The sequence below is a fragment of the Triturus cristatus genome, chromosome 8 (genome assembly GCF_964204655.1).
Source record: "Triturus cristatus chromosome 8, aTriCri1.1, whole genome shotgun sequence".
In the NCBI taxonomy this organism is placed as follows: domain Eukaryota; kingdom Metazoa; phylum Chordata; class Amphibia; order Caudata; family Salamandridae; genus Triturus; species Triturus cristatus.
Genome location: NC_140591.1, coordinates 255,009,634 through 255,025,923, shown reverse-complemented (window position 1 = coordinate 255,025,923; position 16,290 = coordinate 255,009,634).

The window sequence follows — 16,290 nt, the reverse complement described above, 5'->3', positions numbered from 1 at the left end:
CACAAAAGGAAGATAGTAGAAGGTAAGTCAGTCTACCTAACAGTGCTAATTATAAATGGCATCTGTGAATGACCTCAATTCCAAAGTCATAACTCTGTACCACATAACTCATGTGATTCACAAACACTGTTGTGCCCTGTGACGTTACCAATGGACACACATTTGACCTATATCATGCATGGAAACGAGAATGGTCATCCATGCACAGGAACATGTAAGGCAAAGCAAGCTGATGCACTGGCACCACGCATCAAGTCTGCCAAGGTCTGTGCAATGGAGATGGACTCAGAGCCTGGAGCATCTGATATGCATTTCTCGCACGCCATATGTGGTAGCCGGGGCATACATACATCTCCATGATGGATAACTGTAGCAACTCTGACAGACTCACAATGCTATGTGCCTACGTTGAATTGTAAATGTGCAACAATGTGCAGTTTAACTCTGTGCATCACACTTAAGATGTTGGGCGTCACAAAAAAATTTCACTAAACTAGGCCGTGAACTATCCTTGCAAATCTGTCAGCCATGCAAGTTCACTGTGCTCACATCTAAGGTATTTGGACACTATTCATCCTGCTAAGTAACTGGTCACAACCCTAGTTACACATACATTGATTATTCCACAGATGGCATGAGTTGCATACAATGGAGCAAGCCCTGCACCCAGCATCCTCCCTGACATCAGTGCAAGAAGAAATCAAATGTAACAGATTTATTTTAGAACTGGAACGTAATAATTACCTACACTAACACTAATCCCTACCACTATCACTAAATCTAAAAAAACTACAAATATCTTAATATTACCTACACATTCTACCATAACTAATCACTAACACACCTAAATAAAACAGACATCAACCTCCCACCCAAAGGAAAATGAAACTTACCCCCATACTATATAAATCTATTAGAGAAAAGAGTCAGAATCTAAAACTACCTATGCCTACGCTAAAACTACTCTATGCTAAAACTACTCTACCTAAAAAATAACAAACATCACTAACAACACATCTAATAAAAATATTAACATTGTGGGAAGGGAAAAGAGGGGGATGGGGGACAACATGGGGAGGAATCATGGTAGTCCAAGATGTCCACGAATCTCATGGATCTGCCGGTTGAGGTAGAGTAGTTCACTCCGAATGTCAGTCAGCAAAGTGTTATTCCTTGTGACCACATGCAGTAGCTCTGCAATTGATTCCACCATCTGAGGCACAGGTGCGGGGGGTACTGGCACCTGGGCGGGTGTGGTCAGAGGGGGATTCAGTGACTGTTGGCCCACACTGGCCCCAGAGGTTGAGGGGATGGGCTGAGGGCTGGTCAGGTCATATTCTGGCAGTGCCTTCCATGTTCCAGCCTTCTTCTCTTCGCGGTGCCTCTTCGCCATTTGTCTAAACCCTTTGTGGACCTTGCGTACATAGAGGTAGTGGTCCCTGGCCACTTGGAAAGCATGTTGCTGTGCAGGTGTCATGTTGTCTGTAAAATAAGCTCAATGTCAATTTTCAGGCAATCACACTATGTCATAGTCCAACATGAAATCTATGTTCCAAGTACAAAACAACATTGGAGGCAACACAACAGCGTAACTCTGTTAAGTCAAAAAGTGACCTGTTCAAACAAATGTCAAGGCATGAATCGTTCAGTACAGGCTGTGGATACTGACATGACAGTGCATGGCATGGGACATGTACTGACATATCTAAATGCTAACGACACAGTCAAAACATGGCATCATTGTACACCCTGAGTGTGGGTGACATGTACAATTGACTTGAGTAGGGAGGCATTAGCCCTCCGTGCACAGCACCACCCTCATCCGATCCTGTGACACACTGCTGCTACTTATGTACAATGCACATGTGCAGCACTGTGTGTCCACCAGCAACTGTGTGCAGTTCATTGAGTCAGTGGCAAGACTGGCACTCTTGCACAAGAGTGCAAGTGTGGCTGTGTGCAGGTGTGAATGTCAACCTATTGTAAGCTTACCCTACATGCACAGGAACAAGACTGGGACAGCCCTACTCACACTTACAATCATGCTGCATCATGCATCACACATGGAAACCTGTTTGTTGTATGAACGCTGACTTTTGCATGATGTTCCGTTACTCACTCAACCATCACTATACAATGTCTGACTTTTTAACACTGTGAGGGTCTGACATAATTTAACCAAATATGCCACTCATGCACGTCTTCTATCCATTAATCTCACTCCGTAGTAGATGAGAACACACATGCATTCACAACGCAAACTGTTACAATGGATTCCACATTGTAAGGGCACCCTGGGGTCATGAGGGTTGGGTAATTCAGATGGCTAATGCCTACTCACAGAGAGTGTAGTAGAGCCCTGCATTGCCAAATCAATGTGACATCAGATGATGCTGATGGAAAGCATGCTTAGAAAATGCTTGTTGAGTGATGTCAGCAATTGTGACAGAGGAGTTTGTATACATGATCCAGAGTCAATCATGGTATGTCACCACAGACACAGGCTGACAGCACCATTGCAGTGCACAAAGATGCAATTTCAATTGAAATACACATCTATTGAATGTGTGTGTAACATGCCATTGATAATGTTTGCTCTGAGCTACACACTGCCACTTCTGTGAAGCTACAATGCAGCATAACTTAAATTTCACTGTGCCAACATGGCTGAGCTTGCACGGCCTGAAAAGAACTGCCTCCTTGTGCATGACGCAACACCCACTGCACGCACCTTGGACGATATACACAGCATGCAAGTGTGCCTTATTGACTAGGCAGAGCTACTCAACAGGTACTAAAATCATGGAGCCTATAGCCAACACAGCTTCAGTGAAAATGACTAGTGTGTGTGATTAGGTGCTAGATATCATGCACATGAATTGAAAGGTGTTTCACTGACTGTAGATGGGCAAAGTCACAACTGTGAATGAGATGCATGCCCCACTTTCACCTACCAATTTGTACACAAATCAGAAAAAACGAATACATCTTCACATTGTGGGCAAGTGACATGCGATAAACGACATACTGCTAAACGACAACGTGTAGCATTTGGCACAAACATTCATGACACCACACCATGCCAATATTTCTTGTCCATACTCACCAGTGGCGTGTGGGTCCCGGAATCGGTCTATGTCCCCCAGTGTGATAGGTTGACGACCATCTGTGAGTGAACAAATGTAAATATGTGTTGGTACCAGACATAAACAAATGTGACATATTCATGATGAAATACACTACAGTCACTGAAAAAGTAACATCACTGTGGTGCTAAATTACATGTTGGCCACATTACTGTGTCTACTTTGACTGCCATTCACACACGTCCTGTGAATGCAGTGGCGGGCCACACAATACATCAGTGCTTAAAGACATGCACATATGAGTTGTGTCACGCAATCTCAAGGCACCATTTCTACACAGGCATGATGGCAAATTTGTTCAGCGTATGATGGCATCTCTACAGTTTGAAAGTGACAGTTATCCACAGGTTTGTGATGTATGACACTCTTGAGCAGTCATATTTCCTCAGTGTCTTTTGCCCTCACAAGTACATTACCACTACAACTTCCAACCCGTCGCCAACGGCCAACACCAACTCATCATGACAAACATTAGTAACAAAGAATGTTGACAGGATCCCCACTGATGCGCACAACATCAAAGGAATATTCCACATCATCCATGGAGTTTGCCCGACACACCAGCGAGTTCACCAACATCCCTCCCTCACAACACATCAGCGACCAACTCAGCATTTATTAGAATCAATTGTGTTTAAAACCATGGGCATGTACGACAACTCTGACGAAGACAACTAACACATGGAACCCTCCCCAACCACCACCACAACCACAAAGCAGCGATCAACAACTGGACACCCATCACTAACGAAGACACACTGTAGGCAATGAAGTCATTCCACTACGGGTGCCGCACGGACCCCTGCTGCACACACATTTTCTACTTGACTGCAAAATACATTGCAGACATTCTCTGCCACATCATCAAACGTCCTCTGGGCACATGCATTGTTGACCAATGACAGAGAACACGCTGAGATCAAGCCACTCATGATGGAACCCAAGGCAGACCCCACAAACATCCCAAACTACATAGCCATCTCCCTGCTTGCTATACCAGCAGACATGATTGAGAAAGCCATCAACAGCCTACTTGCAACCTTCATCAGACAGCACAACATCATCGACTCATCACAATACAGCATCATGTTAAACCACAGTCTATGAACCGCCATCCTCAACGCAAGGGATGACATCCGCACCCTACTGGACAAAGGAAACACTGCTGCCCTCATCATACTTGACCGCTCTGTGGCATTCAACACTGTCTCTCAACACACACCAATATGCAGACTCCATTACACAGGAATCCAAGAGAAGGCCCTCAACTGGTTCTGCTCCTTCCTCTACATACAAACGCTGTGGGTCAGACCCCCCCTTTCCTCTCAGACCCTACTACAGCAAGCTGTGGAGTCCACCAGGGAACCGCTCTCAGCCCTACGCTCTGCAATATCTACATGGCTCCTCCTGACGCATTCGTTCTAAGCCATGGACTCAACATTGTACCATATGCCGATGACAAACAACGTCTCCTCTTGACATCCAAATGACACATCTCCGCCATACACAACTATTGCGAATGCATGGAAGGCCTTGCCATATGGATGGCAGACAGCTGCCTACAACAGAACAACAACAAAACATCAGTTACCGTCAGGCTCCAAAGCAGAGAGGCATGGATTTACACATGGTGATCCCATGCTCTTGTAAAACCACACACCCCCACGGACAATGCATACAACCTGTGAATCATCATGAACTCAAATATGTTAATGAACCGCAAGATCTACCTCATCTCCTCCTCCTGCTTCCGCACCCTCTGCCTCCTATGTTAGGCCATCACATGAATCCCACTCAAACACACATGGATAGTCACTCATGCCCTGGGCAACAGCTCACCCAAATACTGCACAAATCTCTATGCCAGAATTAAGACAAACCACATCCGCAAGCTACAGGACAACCCACATGCCACTGAAGGACTGATCCTCACACTGCCAGGACACTGACACATCTCCCACCATCTGCGCACACTCCACTGTCTCTACATTGGAGCTCGAGTCCTCCTCCAAGATGTTCAGCCCCGCTTACACAGCCCTCCTCAACACTGGGCCAGAATACCTTAGCATACAACTCACTTTCAACACACACCAAAGGACCCTATGATCAGGCCATCTATCCTACAACGTGTTCAGCTGCACCAGAGAGACCAGATTGTGAGTCTGCTCCTTTTCCTACCTTGCAGACACAGCCTTTGATGACATACCACTCCACCTCCGACAGACAACATTGCTCACCATCAAGGATGATAAACCCTGAACATATATCTTCGACAGATACCCCCCTTGATGTACTTAAACATGCAAAGCCCCCCCGTGCCTTGCGACCCTTATTGCTGAGTAGCCACTCTCAATAAGCATGCCAATTTGTTTAAGTGTCACACGGGAGACCTCCGTTCCATATGTGGTCTTTACAGCGCAAATATATTTCCACGCGGTCATTACAACGCAACTCGTCACTACAACTTGCACTTGATGGCGCTCTACATTAAGGGATATTAGGATTGACCACTCAAACACCTTCTCAAATGTTGCACACACTGTTGTGGGAAGACTAATTCATACCAATCCAAAGTCCCGTGAATAATGTGCAAGTGTTTTTTGCGAATTGCATTGGCTGGACCACGTTGTCATAGTGTCACAGTGTTGAGACAGCATTTTGACCTCATACCTTCTTGTCACATACATCACTTATTTACGTACATAACATTAGTGATGGAGTGAAATAGGCTTTGTACTTACCACCCTGTAGGCCAGGCATTACTCCATTGAAATCTAGGAGGTCGGCCTCACGTGCCACAATGTCCTGCCAGCGATGCTTCCACTGGCACACGTTCCGGTCCTCTCCAAAGCACCGGAGCATCTGGGCACGCACACACTCCCACTGTGACATTGTACCCCTGCAGGATACATCCTCCCCTCTCCAACATCAATGTAAGGTAAAATTTTACCATCCAGAGGAAGCCCCCCAAATTCCCCCTCAGTCATCCTCCCTGACCTTCCCAACGCCGGCATCTCCCTGCACCCCAGTACCCACTAAATCCTTACAAATAATAACCCTCTAAACTAACTCCAACTAAATACCCCTACACAAACACACCAAGACTTAGGACACTAGACACTTAAACAATTTAAAACAATAAAAACAGATTACACAGACACCTTTGACAGGACACAGGACACAGCAACAGTATCAAACTTTCAGCCCAACACCACAAACCACCAGACACCTCCAGCACAATCATGAGCAGAGTGCTCAAAAGTGAAAGTGAAAGTGAAGACCACGCCCCTGTGAGACAGGAAGCATGCATACATCACTTCCTGTGTGCTTGCGGCTCTTTTTAAGGAATGCGATAAAAATCTGAACGCAAATAGGTCGCAAAGGTCCTTAGTCTAAGACTGTGATGTGTATGCGGCCCGTTTTCTTGAATGCGATGAAAATCTGCACGCAAATAGGTCGCAAAGGTCCTTAGTCTGAAACTGTGATGTGTATGCGGCCCGTTTTCTTGTATGTGATAAAAATCTGCACGCAAATAGCCCGCAAATGTCCCAATGCTGATATAGTATTGTACAGTGATGTATTTTCCATAGTGTGGATGATGAAAACATCGCCTGGGCGTGAATGTTTCACGCCAAGACAATTTTCATACAAAGATGGACACTCAGAGCAAATTTAATATCAAAGCACAATAATAGAATGTAAAGATTTTATACATTTTATATTTCATGACAGTTGACAGCCTAAATTGCATGCAACATGTATGATCACCATCTCCATAGCAACTTTCACATAAATGTATTCCAAAAATGATGTGAATTGTCAGGGCACTACTCACCTGTGGTGGTCTGTGGGTGATGAGTATGTGCGCAGATCAATCAGACAATGATTGTGCAGATGATTTGCGCTACTCACCCATGATGCTCACAAGTCGCTGTGGGGGAGTGAGAGTGCAGCTCCGTCACAGTCAAATAGCCATGCTTAGTTGGTCCGCATGTAAGCGTGCATGGTGGTGGAGTGATTGATGTTGACTGTCATCTTGCTCATTTCTTTGCCTGCAACATATGTGAAAGGTCTTCCTCCCGCTCTGGATGTGCAGATCCAGGGAGTGTGCGAGGGCAAGGTTGGCCGAGCAGCAGTCCCTCTTGGGGATGTTGGGGTGACTCTCTCGTGGATGTCTTAGTGTCCGATGATGTGGAGTGATTTGTAGGCGTGCCTGAGTAGTTTGACGGTAACTTTATTCTTGACGGTGAGCCAGTGGATGTTTTGTATGTGTTGGCTAATGGGTTTGTGACCTGGAGTTCTGATGACGGGTCTGTCAGCAGCCTTCTGTGTGTTTTCTAGCTTGTGTAGTGGCGTTTTGTTGATCCCTGCATTGAGTGCGTTGCCGTACTCCAGTCTGCTGGTGATGAGTGCGTTGATGACATATTTGAGGCATTATGGTGTTACCCATTGGAATTTGTTGCGCTGGAACAGGATGCAGTTGTAGATGTTGCAGGCAATGGAGTTGATCTGGCAGGTCAGGATGATGGAGGAGTCGTGGATGATGCCGAGGTTGCGTGTGTGGTCTGTCACTGAGGGCAGGCTCACAAGGCCAGAGATCCACCAGGGTTTGTCCCATGCGCATGTGGATGGACCAAGGATGAGGAGGTCATTCTCCTCTGAGTTGAGCTTAGGCAGAAGGTTTTCATCCAATCAGCAAGTTTCGACATTCATTTCTGGGTGCAGGGTTTTGTGTCTTTGGCTTTCTTCATGAGAGGATGAGCTGTGTGTCCTCTGTGTGTGATGACATGCTATGCCCATCCTGGCTGTCAATAGCAGTGAGGGTGGCCATGTAGCTTTTGAGAAGCGTGGGGCTTAGCGACGGTCCCTGGGGTACTCCACAGTTGGTCTCTGTGAGTTCGGAGATGGATGGGGTGGTGTGTGATCTTTTGGGTTATTGCGGAGAGGAAGGAGTGGATCCAAGGGAGAGCGGTTCATCGTATCCCCGGGTCATGGATTGTGGCGTATGGGGTGCGGTGTTTAAGGCTGCATAGAGGTGTAGTAGGATGTGTTGGCTGCAATGTGACCCAGGTCAATTGGCATGCGTATGTAATTATTGGCAGCATGGTGTACGTTCTTGGTGCTGTGCTTGATGCCAAACCCAGACTGGGAGTGGTCCATGATGGAGTTCTCTTCAATGTAGCCAGTCAACTGGGTGTTTATGAGTCTCAGTGACTTTGTCCACCACGGGGTGCAGGGAGATGGTCAGATAGTTTGTCTTGTCTGTTGGGTCATACTGCCAATGAGCCGATTTGTTCAACGTAGAGACTGGTCTTGACGGTCTTCATGAAAGTGTCCAGAGATGGTGTGCATGTGAACTCTGCTGGTGGCTCATTCAATGTATTGGATCCATGCAGAGATATTTTTTCAGAATTGGCACCATTTCACACCCACTTTTCAGATTTGCACACAATTTAGGACCCATTTTTCATATTTGAGCCCCAATTTCACACCCATTTTTCTGCTTAGACCCACAGTTCACACTCACTTTTCAGATTAGCCCCCAATTTAGGGCCCATTTTTATATTTGAGCCCCAATTTCACACCCATGTTTCTGCTTAGACCCACAGTTCACACCCACTTTTCAGATTTTCCCCCAATTTAGGACCCATTTTTCCAATTTGAGCCCCAATTTCACACCCATTTTTCAGCTTAGACCCACAGTTCACACCGACTTTTCAGAATTGCCCCCAATTTAGGACCCACTTTTCTGATTTGAGCCCCAATTTCACACCCATTTTTCTGCTTAGACCCACAGTTCAAACCCACTTCTCAGATTTGAACCCCATTCCACACCCACTTCTCAGATTTGAGCCCCATTCCACACACAATTTTCTGATTTGTCCCCCCTTTTCACGGCCTTGACAGTGAAATTTAACACCAAATTAACCATAAAATCATTATTTGACACTTAGAAACCAATACATTTCAATTTTTCATATCAAGTACACCCTGTGATTCATGAATTACATACTATTTGACATAACCATTGATGAATTGTGTGCCAGATTTTACTCCTTGTAAAGTCAAGTTGTGCACGATTGACACACTATTGCATCTCTGTGACGATGAAACATACACACCATGATTTTACTTTTGGACTCTTACTCGCAATTATTGTACAATGGTAAAATTTCATAGTGATATACTGATGCAGGAGAGTAAATTGCAGACAGGGTATGTGTGTTGGGTTTGTTTATTGTCACAAACAGTTCTTGAGGTAATTTTCCACATACATGTCTTTGTTTTTGCCAGTCATAATGTGATGTGCTCAAATGAAGTAATTGTTTATTATCCTGTCCCTTCGGGCAATTCCAGCAGCAGTGGTTGTGGGGTGTGGGCCACCTCGCTGATCTTCGTCATCATCCTGATCATCGCCCGGTGCTGCAGGCACTTGGATCCATGGGGCATTTGTGCGGACACAAATGTTGTGCAATACACAACATGCTAGTAGGATTTTTTTTACCATTTCTGGGCTGTACAGCAGTTTGCCACCAGTAATATCCAGGCAATGGAAAAGTGACTTGAGCACGCCAAATGTACGCTCCACGATACCACGTGTGCATCGATGTGCAGCATTGTACTGCCTCTGTGCCTGGGTGGTGGGGTTTCGTATGGGTGTCATTATCCACGGGCAGAGAGCATATCCTTCATCACCTATGACATGTAATGGGGAGATGGGTACATGATTCATTAGGCATACTATATTGGCAGTGTTGACAGTCTTTTTCTATTGTGATTTTTGCTATTTTTAGACTTAGGTCAGACATGTGTTGCTTCTGGCTATTTAGCGGCATCAGTGCTGAGTACATTGCCTCAATGTTGATCCACCAACCATCCATTTTGCTGGTGTTTGCTGCACGGTTGCATAAGTGTCACTACAAGTGTACAAAATGGGAATGAGACCTGCACAAAACCACAGACACCAACAGGCAGCCTGGCTCTCCTAACATCTAGCCATGGCACTGATCCACACTCCTCGCAGTCACTGCCATGTGAATGTTCAAATGACATAGGCCACGCATGACACAGCTCACATTTAGACATGCATCTCATGCTGATGGCAGACCTGTGGCACCACACAAGCCATGCAATTGTATGTCCAGAGCTAAAATGAAGGAACAGGCTGCAGCCACCTCACCTGAAGGTTTGCACACACCATCAACAATAACTTGTGACACAGCGTAAACTTACTGGCCTGCGTCATCTGTCACTAGCAGAGCATCAAACTCACATGACACAACTTCTCGAAATCATTTACACTATGTGGTTTATTTGACAAGATCAGACTGTCCACACACTTCACCACGCTGATACACATGGCATGGCTCACCTTTTCACACTTCTTTGCATTTGTAATGGATTAGCATTAACAGATCAATTTCAACACACAAGTATTGACAGAATACACATCCACTTACTCATCGGGCAACCACATGACACACCATATCACAGGTGTGAGAATGAGAAATATATGTAGCTGAGTCAGAGAGGAGATGCTACTAAACCCCATCAACAGCAGCACCCACAACACTGCAGTCAACACTAATGGCGCTAGATTGCGATTTCATGACACATTATTCGGCCTATGCATGCACATTTGCCCCACAATACACTTCCTACAATCAAAGTGCATTGTTACAACCTTGGTCATAACAATCCTCTGACTTGACACACTGATTTTACATGTGTGAGTACTTATGCAACGTTGGGTCACCCTAATAGGTAACCAGCAACAAGAACTGCAACATAATCATCTTCTTCAACAATGCAACCACACACCGGACTGGGATACCAGTGAGGATGACTTTGATTTGCTACATAGGTGGTCAGGTGCTGGGGGTTTTACTCTATTTACAGTGTGGTTTGTGGCAGAGTGCCACACCGGTGGGGAAGGGGTCAGTGGGCAAGGGGGCAGGGCTAGTGAAAAAAGAAACTGTCCATGTGGTTGAACACAGGCCCCTGCAGCAGACGCCCTCGTTCACTTAGCCACCAGACCCGGCATCCACACATCTTTATCATTCTCTCTCTCTCGCTCTCTCTCACTCCCTCCCTCCCTCCCTCCCCCTATCTCTCTCTCTCTCTGGCTCTCTCTCTCCCTCCCTCCCTCTCTCTGTCTCCCTACCTCGCTCTATCTCTCCCTCCCTCACTCTATCTCCCCCTCTGTCTCCCCCTCCCGCTGTCACACCCTCCCTCTGTCTCGCCCTCCCTCTTTCGCCCTCCCTCTGTCACCCTCCTCCCTCTGTCTCCATCCCTCTGGTTACCCTCCCTCTGTCTCTTTCCCTCTCTCTCCCTCTGTCACCCTCTGTCACCTTCCCCCCCTTGCAGCCTGGGCTGAGACAGCTTCATGGGCATACACACACATCCGCACCCCAGTACTTCACAGGTCTTTAATGGACCATTTACTTGTTAACGAGGTTTTGTTATATTTCACCTCTTAGCGCACCTTCATCTCCACTCTGGCTATCACTGGAATCGCCTGGCCCCCATAGAGCAGAGTCTCTCGGAGTCCACGCTGATGCGGCAGTGTTTGGTGATACTCTTATAAAATATGAAAAAATGAGACACAGGTACAATGTCTGCAAGGTCCGCGGGCCACCAAGAAAGGCTTGCCGGGCTGCTGGCAGCACGCGGGGCGTACCTTGAGTACCCGTGCTCTACGCAGTGGAGCCTGTATACCTCATCCTCGTACACAATGCATCAGCATGTGGCATGAAGTCATGTGCCCATGCCTTTTGTGCCCCCCCTATCAGTACCTAGGCAACGTATTTACATCCTCCCTCTTGATGGGTCAACATGATTATGTTTTTTGGGCATGTGGTGTGTTCAGTTGGTACTTACCAACAAGCAATGAATTTCCATATGTGCCATCCTGGAAGCACTTGTTTATGATGCAGTGTCGGAAGATGAATGCATCATGCACACTCCCTGGGACTCTGGCTGTTGTTGGTTGGAATGTCCCAGAGGCCAAAAAGTGCAGCACAGCGAGCAGTATTGTCTGTGGAGGGATGTTGGTTCACCGCTGTGTTGGTGGCGTCAGCCTGTTGGCAATCAGGGTCAGGATATGCTGGATGGATGTCCTTTTGAGCCTGTAGTGGGCTATAACTTCCTCTGGCCTTAAGTCTGCGAGGTAGACACGTCTGCGCAGTGCCCACTGTCTTCTTCGTCGCTGCATCGGCGGTGGTGGTCCTGGGGGTGGTGGCATTGGCGGTGGTTGTTGTTGTTGCTGCCTTGGTGGGACTCCAATCTGCATGATGACTACCTCCATGGCTTCTGTAGCTGTTCTGGGGAAGCTCGGGCCTACTCTCCCTTATATGCACCCACTTATCTCCAGTGTAAGTCAGGTTTTTATCAGGTGATAATAACTGGAGATAACGGGAGTTAGCGTGAGTTTTTTTGTAGCTAAGCGGGTTAGCGATATCCTTGATAATAGTGTGAAGCTGTGTTAGCGACTTTTTTCGTGAAATTTTAGTCAGGAACGCCTACTTTGCATGTCATTAGCGTTGAATATTGCTGCCTTGCAAGGCGATAAATTTCCGGTCGCTATCGCCGGAAAAGTAACGCTAAAGGGGGTTAGCGACGCCTTGTTGACAGGGTGATAAAATTATCGCGGCTTTATTGCCAAAAACTGGCGCTAACGTGGCGATAAGTCCCTTGAGGATATGCCCCGAATACTCTGAAAGGCGGCGATTGGTGCATATAAACTCGGATCTCAGTCCCTCACTCTTTTATAGGTTACTACAAATTAAGAAATTCTGTGCGGGCTTTGTAATAGGGAGGAACGTTTGTCAAATTCGCTTAGTACAGCCTATTTTGTGACTAAATTATTGGGCACGAGAAAGTGGTATAGATTGCTGCACTCTAAAGATAAAGAAATGTTAATTTCAGATTTATTACGGCGTATTGAATCCTCCAAAGGGTGTAAGCTGGACATATTGCATTAGAAATGTTTTAATCGTATTAGTGCGATGGCAGAACGAGTTGCCAACTTAACAAGAACATCTTTTTTTAGTAAAGGGATGCTGTATCACACTCCAGCTAAGATTAATAAATTATACCCTGGGTTGAGTCTAAATGCTTTAGATGCAATAATTCGAAGAGAGACTGGCTTCATATTATGCTCACTTGCAGCCGTTTGATGGGGTTTTGGCAAGACATAATTGCAGAAATTAGTGTGAAATTCGAGCTTAATATTCTGCCAGACACTTATGGAGCATTATTTGGGATAATGGTTCACTCTAGAGAAATATCAATTAGACAGCATCAGCTACTATTGATCTCTAGGATGGTGGCCAGATCATTACCTTTAGCGAATAGGAAGTCAGATACAGTTCCCTCAGTATCCCAGTGGATTAATAAAATGCATAGAGTTCACGCATGTAAACGTCTTTATGGAAAACAAATAGGGTCTATGCATAAAGTAGCCAATATGAATTTGCTATTGATTAAGTACTATTTTGCTTTTTTTCGGGATTTTTTGTTCAGATGGATTAGGGAAGGAATTGATGGTTTTGTTATGTTTATATTTGATCCACTTCACAGTGTCATAGAAGTGAACTGTTATTTTTTATCTGTGAATCATGCTGCATATGTAAAAATAAAAGTAAAGGCAACTTCAATCTCAATATACTTGCATATAAGAGGATACATCTTGAGCATATCAGTAGAATGACATCAGATGATGGAAGCGGATAGGCTGCAACTAGCCCCCAGACTGCCAGGATGCAGTCCGGCAGGGGCGTAACACAGGCCCCCGCATTCCCGCGGTGCAGCTCCAGGGGCCCCTTCAGAACAGAACTATGGTCTGAGGCCTCCAGATAAAATGCGGAGTGGGGGCCCCTTTGTGTAGATTGCAGGGGGACCCCTTAAATTTTTGTTACGCCACTGCAGTCCGGGAACTACATACAAAGTTCTACCACCTATAGAAAAAAAAGACACAAATAACTAAGATTACTTGAAGTGATTGAAGTTGGAACAGGAATTCCGGGACGCAAGAAAAGCTCTGTATCAGTGGAAGGAAAAGTTAACCTCAGCTTCCCTAACTGCCCGAGTGAACCAAAGGGGAGCAAAAAAAAAAAAGCAAAGGGACACCAACGGTGTGAACTATGCAACCGGAATGGAGAATTCATAAACCACAGTTGCCAGGCAGTGTGTAGCACTGTAACCGGTGCTTAAATCTTCCTAGCTCTTACTGACGACTCAGAAGTGCTGGAAACCTTCTGCCACCTTCAGGAACGTTTTGTCTTTTCCAGAATGTTCTGACTCTTTCCACTTGTGCCCGGAATTGCTGATCTGTGTTATGTTGTGATTCTACCCTCCTTCACCTCCACAGTCACCACTGGGGTGTCTGACACAGTCACCAAGGCAGGCCGATAGCAAGCTTGTATAATGGAGTCTAAGAAATGTGACTGTATACCCGCAACACAGGACATGATCCCAGGAGAGCACGAATTCCAGTATTCCTGACATTACTCAACCAAACCCCTTGCACTTTCACTGCTGCCCACCACTGTATTGACAGATAACTATCTCTGAATCAATTTAAAATCCTTACAACATAGTCGCATGTGTGTGAATGTGAGCACATGTGGAGCATGTATTGTTGAATATTCTTTCTTTTACTTTAAGAAAAAACATTCAAAGATGGATATCACACCTGAGCACGCATGCACATCAGCCATTTTGTAATATGTTCTCTTAAAACAAATGAAAAACATTCTAGGACATCTACTGCATATGCGTGCACACACACTGCAGTTATCCTGAAATTGTTTTTGTTGTTAAGAAAAAGCATTCATAGATGGCCATCGTGTGGGTGGACAAATGCGTACAAGCCATTGTTGGATGTGTTTTTTAAAACAAAGGAAAAACCTTTCAAGATGGCTGCTGCAAATGTATATGTATGCACATGCCTGGTAGTCATCTTGAAGAGGTTTGTATTTTGCTTAAAAAATCATTATACTAGCACAAGTATGGGGGGACAAGTATCAACAATGTTGTTAAAAGGAAAGAAAAATATCTTTCTTATATTAAAAGGCACATCATTCCAAGATCGCCACTACACATGTGTGCACATGTGCAGTAGCCATGTGGGGAGAAAAACAATGGCACATCCAACATGTATCATCAGTGAGACTTACTAGTTTTACCAATGCTTGTTTAATGCATGTTACTGGAAAACGATTTAATTTACAAAAAAAAAAATACTTGGGTCAACAATCCAGTGTTTAGCTATTGCAGAGAATATATGGCAAACAAAAAAGGTTCAAGTGTTGAGTTGTGAAATGTGTTGACAGAATGCAGACTAGCACTCCAGGTGAATACCTGAAAAGCAAAAGATCAAAGATCAACGAAGGATGAGGGTTCCCTCTTCAAACCACTTGAAGAGACTGTAAGGCAACGAAATTGCTTGTTGTACATTCCAGCTACTCATTCCTACTTCAAGTAGGAAGACTCTCATCTAACATTAATCCACATCAGCAGGCTGGAAAGAAGAAAAATCAAAACCTGGTGTGCTAGCAATTGAAACGTATACTCTCAGGCCAAAGGCATAAATATCTTACAGAGAAAAGTGACTACTTTACATTTGCTGAAGAACTGGAATTTCACACTTAGAAACACAAAAAATAGAGTAATGGTGTAGAGACTGAGGGCCATATATATGGCCAAGTCAATCAGTGCAGCGCAGCAAGTCACCTTGCTGCGCTGCAGTGCATGACAGGGAAAGGGCAGGAATGTGCCGTATTTAAGTCAATACAACACATTCCTGCATTTTCCCCTGTGCTGGCACCCTTTGAACTGTCTATCGCCAAAGAAGGCACTCTTGCACCATGGTGCACTGAGGCTTTTTCCTCTTTCTATGTGTGCTGCATTCTGCAGCACATATAGAAAGAGGAGAAATAAATGTATTACTCCTCGTTATGCCGTAATACCCATGCAACATCCATGGAAATGCCTCACTGGCGCAGAGTAATGCAAAGCAGCGATTTTATCTAAGTTTATGTTTTTTGGGGTATTCACAACCTGCAAGTTGGTAGGGCAGCCTATTTGTTTATGTGTGTATTTCTCCACCCCAACTGTGGAGTCTCTGCAGTCGTAAACTTAC